The sequence below is a fragment of the Macaca fascicularis genome, chromosome 12, assembly GCF_037993035.2.
Source record: "Macaca fascicularis isolate 582-1 chromosome 12, T2T-MFA8v1.1".
In the NCBI taxonomy this organism is placed as follows: Eukaryota; Metazoa; Chordata; class Mammalia; order Primates; family Cercopithecidae; genus Macaca; species Macaca fascicularis.
The window spans coordinates 117,528,314-117,534,557 of NC_088386.1; the positions used below are offsets into that span (position 1 = coordinate 117,528,314).

A 6,244-nucleotide genomic window follows, 5' to 3' on the forward strand; every position below is an offset into this window, starting at 1 on the left:
GAATAGCTAATTCACTGAGCAAGAACCAGACTTAAAATTCTCCTCATGCACCGGAAGAGTAGAATAAAGCTCCAAAGTGAAATTTTACTAAGATAAACATAAAGTCCTGGGTTTATATTTTTAGAAGGTCAATTACGTAAGTCCATGAAAAGAAGCTACGACTTTATATCAGCTGATGTGAGAAAAGATCTGTTAAGTTTAGCTCAACGTGTTTCAACAACAGGATGGAGAAGATGATAAGTCAAACGCAGCTTTAGGTTCACTAAACCAAACCCTAATGTCCAGATGGAGAGAGGGGATGGTCCACGGCAGCTTTGCAACTGTCGTTGGCGCTCTACTTCCGGAGTCCACATTTTTACAAGACATTGACAAATGACAAAAATCTAGGGGAGGATCACAAGAAAGGTTGAGCCTCGAGGCCATGTCTTACGAGAAACTGTTGAGGGGAATGGGTAACGTTTAACAGAGAGAAGAAAAGCTTGGCAGACCATGACGGCAGTCCCCCAGTAAAGGGAGAGTTGTCATCCGGAAGAGGAGCACCCTCACTTGATTTTGTTCCAAGGGCAGAACTAAAAACAGCAGGTAGCTTTTTAAAAAAAAAAATGTTTATATATTCATGTTTTGAGACAGGGTCTCACTCTGTTGTCCAGGGTGGTCTTGAACTCCTGGGCTCAAGTGATCCTCTTATTTCCGGAGTAGCTGAGACTACAGGCACGTGCCACCACACCCAGCCAGCAGGTAACTTTATAGAAACGGCAGATTTCTTATCAATATAAGGAAAAACTGTCTTAGAATTTGAGGTTTTCTGTATCTGCTACTCTGTTAAGTAGTGGCCCCCAAGTCTGGTTAACCATCTATCAGCACCGTTGTACGAGGGAATTCCTATGTTGATAGGAAAATTGAATTTTGTAACCTCTAAGAGTCTTTATGAAATGATGGCTGAAACAAGCAAATTGCAAGGCAATCCGGAAAGAATGAGCTCTGCAGGCTCTGCAGAGGATGACAGCTATTGAAAACGTCCATGTGGATTAAGATGGGAGTACTGATCAGAGGAGAGATTCAGAAGGGGAATTAATGATCTAGGACAGTGTTGCCTGTAAAAATATTATGTGTAACATAGATGTAAGCCACATTTATAAGCTTAAACATTTTAGCACCTATATTTAAATAGCAACAATAACTAGGAGAAATTAACTTTAATAATATATTTTATTTTACCCCATATATCTGAAATATTCCCATTTTAACAAAGACTTAAAATTAATGAAGGTATTAATGGTATATTTTACATTTTTTATATTAAGTCTTTGAGGACCTTTGCTTATATTATACTTCTAGGACATCTGAATTCAAACTAATCCTATTTTGAGTGCTCAGTAACCACATGTGGTAAGTTGCTACCATATTGGACAGCAAAGATTAGGAAAAAAGTCTCTGAGCATGGCTAGTTAAAATAAAGGGTTATTGGCAAAATCAAGCTGAACTGTACAGGTTACCAAGAAATTCTGGAGACACGGCCAACATAAAGAGGGTAACTGCGGAATGTTTTCATTTTGGCAGCCGCAAGAGTGATAAGAGCCAGGAATACAGGTGGAGTTTGACCAAACCGAGCCGAGAATCCAACTGAGGCTGAACTGCACCTGCCCCACTCCTGGTTGCTCTGGCAACCAGACTCCCTCCCCATGCTAATGACATTATAATGAGAACATCCACATGCAAATGAATTAAGCAGTAATTACAGACAGATCCTCACTTGTTCTACTAGCTCGGCTTAAGAGGGTGGTGGTTGAGAGAGGAGTTGGGGAGAGTTTGATACTACACAGGGGAGATTGGGAAAGGCAAGAATTTGAGTTACAAAATAAAACGGTTATCTGGAACCTATATAACAGGCAATAAAGTCATGTGGTTACATATTCACATTGTTACATCCATGGCTTTTCTTGCTCTTTCCATTACTCACGGGAGAGAGACCACCCAGGAGGAAAAGGGGAAAGAACAGAGAAAAAACAACAACTCTATAGGAAAGGCACAGGTTTTGGGAGAAATGCCGTCTTCCTCCCCTCCTTGGTCCTCCCATTTCAGAAGAAATTACTTATGGTTTGCTCTACCTTCTAACCCATTCATGTGGAGCTACATGGAAAACATCGAAACTCTGGAAAAAGAGAAAAAGTAGAAAGAAAGCTTGTCTTTTATTCTTGGTTCTGGTTTTTCCTTAATTGCTTTTAAGTTGATCAGAGCCACGTTGTAATTAATGATGAACAAGTTGAATACTGAACTTCAGAAACTTGATAATCCTGGCCACATGGAGACCTTTACTGATGTGGGAATACTGTGTATACTGAAGTTTTGCATCTTGTAGGATTTTTTAGGTTTCTAGAATCATGCTAGGTCTCTCATTAAATATGTGTGTGTGTGTGTGTGTGTGTGTGTGTATACACACACATACACATATATATATAATACATAAAGAAAAAATCATTAATGATATGCTCAGAAAATATCCAGATCAAACAATTAGATATGCATTGGGGGTACGTCACTTTGGCTAGCATACCAATAGACGTGATAACATTATTTACACTATACATCAATATATGGCCTTTACTTTCCATCGTTCAAGATGTTGAAGTGGGCCAGGCGCAATGGCTCAAGCCTGTAATCTCAGCACTTTGGGAGGCTGAGGTGGGTGGACCACCTAAGGTCAGGAGTTCGGGACCAGCCTGGCCTACATGGTGAAACCCCGTCTCTACTAAAAATACAAAAAAAAAAAAAAAAAAGAAGAAAAAAGAAAGAAAGAAAGAAAAAAAGCTGGGCATGGTAGCAGGCACCTATAATCCTAGCTTTGGGAGGCTGAGGCAGGAGAATTGTTTGAACAGGGGAGGTGGAGGTTGCAGTAAGCCGAGATCATGCCATTATATTCCAGCCTGGGCAACAAGAGTGAAAATCCATCTCAAAAAAAAAAAAAGATAGATGTTGAAGCGAGAATGTGGTGGGTCCTCTAGTGTGAAGTTCCGAATTTCTCTGGGTCTTCCAGCAGGAGCTGTGATCAACTATGCTGACAGCACAGGAGACAAAAGTCTGTATATCATCTCCAGGAAGGGGATCAACGGACGGCTGAACAGACTTCCCGCTGCCGATGTGGGTTACATGGTGATGACCACAGTCAAGAAAAGGCAAACCAGAGCTCAGAAAAAAGGTACCTCCAGCAGTGGTCATTTGACAACAGAAGTCATACCGGAGAAAAGATGGCATATTTCTTTATTTTAAAGATAATGCAGGGGTCATAGTAAACAATAAAGGTGAGATGAAAGGTTCTGCCATTACAGGACCAGTAGCAAAGAAGCATGGAGACTTGAGATCCCGGATTGTATTCAATGCTAGAAGCATTGCATGATTCTCCAGGATATTTGTTTTTGCTTTTTTCTTGTTTTTGTTTTTGCTTTTTTGTTTTGTTTTATTAATAAAAATAAAAATAAACTTTAAGCCAATTAAAAAGTATTTGTTCCCAAAACAAAACAAAAAACCCCCAAAAAGTATACAGCCTTTAAATGTGCGTTCATTAAGGAAATGATAATAGCCTAATTATATAGTTTTTAGTTTACTATATTCCAGGGACTATTGTAAGTTGCACAGCAACCCTGTGAGATAAGCATTATTGTCAGCCCATTTTACAGATAGGGAAACGAGGCAACTTGCCCAAGTTCCTACATGGCAGATCCAAGAACTTAATCCAGTTAGCTTGGCTCCAGAATCCACAGATGTGTATCATGAGATATTAAGGATAGATCCTTCAAAAAGAGAAACCAATCTTTGTTAATGGTTCACTAATCAACTGTTTTGCTATCTAGTAGAACTGCTAATACAGTATTGTAAAAATTATTTATTATGACTATTACATTTAGAATAAAAAATGGAACGAGTAGGCCAGTTTGCCTGGAATGGAAGGTTCACTTAGGACATAAGAGGAAGGTGTCAATAAGGGCCTAACTGTCAAGGAATCCTAACAAGAAAGGCTCTAGAGGATGCCACTGAAAGTTTTTGATGTGAGGAAAACAGTATTTGAGGAAATGTAATTTAACAGTAGAGTGCAAATATAGGAGGGAAAAGAGATGAGCTATTGGGATCAGGTAAACTATATTTTTTACCCAAGTGCATGCATGTAGTAAAGATAGTAGTAGGGATGAAAATAATCAATGAACAGAAACTTTCAAGGCAAAAACCCAAATGAAACTCTGGCTATTGGCTAGAGTGAGCTAATTGAGGAAAATGGAAAATAACAATTTAAGATTAAATCTCAGACTTTCTGCCAAAGTGATGAGGTGACAGATAAGGGGAAGTTTCTTTCTTTCTTTTCTTTTCCTTTGTTTTCCTGAGATGGAGTCTTGCTCTGTCACCCAGGCTGGAGTGGTGTAGTGGCGTGATCTCAGCTCACTGCAACCTCTGCCTTGGGTTCAAGTGATTCTCCTGTCTCAGCCTCCTGAGTAGCTGGAATTCCGTGTGGGTGCCACCACATCTGGCTAATTTTTTTTTTTTTTTTTTTTTTTTTTGTATTTTTCAGTAGAGGGCATTTCACTATGTTGACCAGGCTGGTCTTGAACTCCTGACCTCAAGTGATCTACCTATCTCAGCCTCCCAAAGTGCTGGGATTACAGGTGTGAGTCAATGCACCCAGCCAAGATAAGGGGAAGTTTCAGTGGCAAATGGATTCAGACACGATTTCAGCCTGGACATCTATGACACTTGGGACCAGAGTATTCTCTGTTGTGGGCACTTCCCTGTGCATTGCAGGATGCTTAGCAACACTCTTGGCCTCTACTCACTAGATGCCAGCAGCACCCTTCCCAGTGCGACAGTGTCTCCAGCCATTGCCACGTGTGTCCTGGGATGGGGGTGGGCTGTGGAGGGAAAGCAATAAAATCACCCTTGATTGAGAAACACTGGTTTAGGGAATTAGGGTGTGACTTTAGTAGAGGAGTTTGAGGCAGTAGGTGGGACAAACAGTTGAGAGCATCAGGAGGCCTGGGAAGGGCAAAACTGAAATTCCAGAGATGAGAGAGAGACTGAGAGAGAGAGAGAGAGAGACCAGAGCTGAATAGGAAGATTTGAAGGTTTTGTATTATCTCACAAAGGAGCCATAGTGGATAAGATATCGGAAGTGGGGATTTAGAACAACACCAACAAAAGAGCATAGAACTCTGGAATAAACAAACTCAAAGGAAGAAAAACTACCCATGAAGGAAACAGAGGCAGTGTCCCGAGGAGAGAAGAAGCCAAGGCTTGGCAATGTGATCAATCCCAAAGGTGAGAGCTGTGCGAAGGAGGGAAACCTGCAGTTCTCCAGGAGTGACAGAGAAGCCATTTGGATAGACACTGTTGGTTAGAGCCAGGCATGGTGCCTCATGCCTGTAATCCCAGCACTTTGGGAGGCCAAGGCAGGTGGATCACTTGAGGTCAAGCGTTCAAGAATAGCCTAGCCAACATGGTGAAACTCTGCTTCTACCAAAAATAAGAAAATTACCTTGGCTTGGTGGTACATGCCTATAATTCTACCTACCCAGGACTGAGGCATGAGAATCGCTTGAACCAGGGATGGAGAGGTTGCAGTGAGTCCAGATTGCACCACTGCACTCCAGCCTGGGCAACAGAGCGAGACCCCATCTCAAAACAAAAACAAAAACAAAACAAACGACAACAACAACAAAACCAAAACTGTTGGTTAGGATAATGAGCAGGTCCCCAGGAAAGATAAATTACACTGAGGTCTCTGTGGGTGGTGGTAGGGTGATGATGTTGAAACTAGATTTCAAAAATGTAAAGAGTGAGTGGATGGTGAAGAAGAGAGGGTGGCTGGATTATTCTTTGAGGGACCTTTGGCACTGACAGTTAGAAAATGGTAAGGTCAATTAAACAGGAAGAATTTGCCTTTTAAAGAGATAGAATGACATGGGGAGTTTTATGAAAAGCAGTCAGGGAGAAATCTCTGATAGACCAGGGTCTTAAAGAAAATTCAACAGCCCTGTTTGTTTGTTTGTTTGTTTTTGTTTTTTGAGACAGGGTCTCACTCTGTCACCCAGGCTGGAGTGCAGTGGCGCCATCTCGGCTCACTGCAACCTCTGCCTCCTAGGCTCAAGTGATCCTCCCACCTCCCAGGCTCAAGCGATCTTCCAGCCTCAGCCTCCAGCGATCTTCCAGCCTCAGCCTCCCTAGTAGCTGGGACTAAAGGCACATGCCACCATGCCTGGCT

The 6,244-nt window shown here is 41.6% G+C and overlaps 1 pseudogene; it reads left to right on the plus strand.

The window, feature by feature from the left end:
* Window positions 1-2,872: 2,872 nt before the first annotated feature.
* LOC102131656 (large ribosomal subunit protein uL14-like) lies at window positions 2,873-3,394 on the plus strand (annotated as a pseudogene).
* The last annotated feature ends 2,850 nt before the right edge of the window (window positions 3,395-6,244 follow it).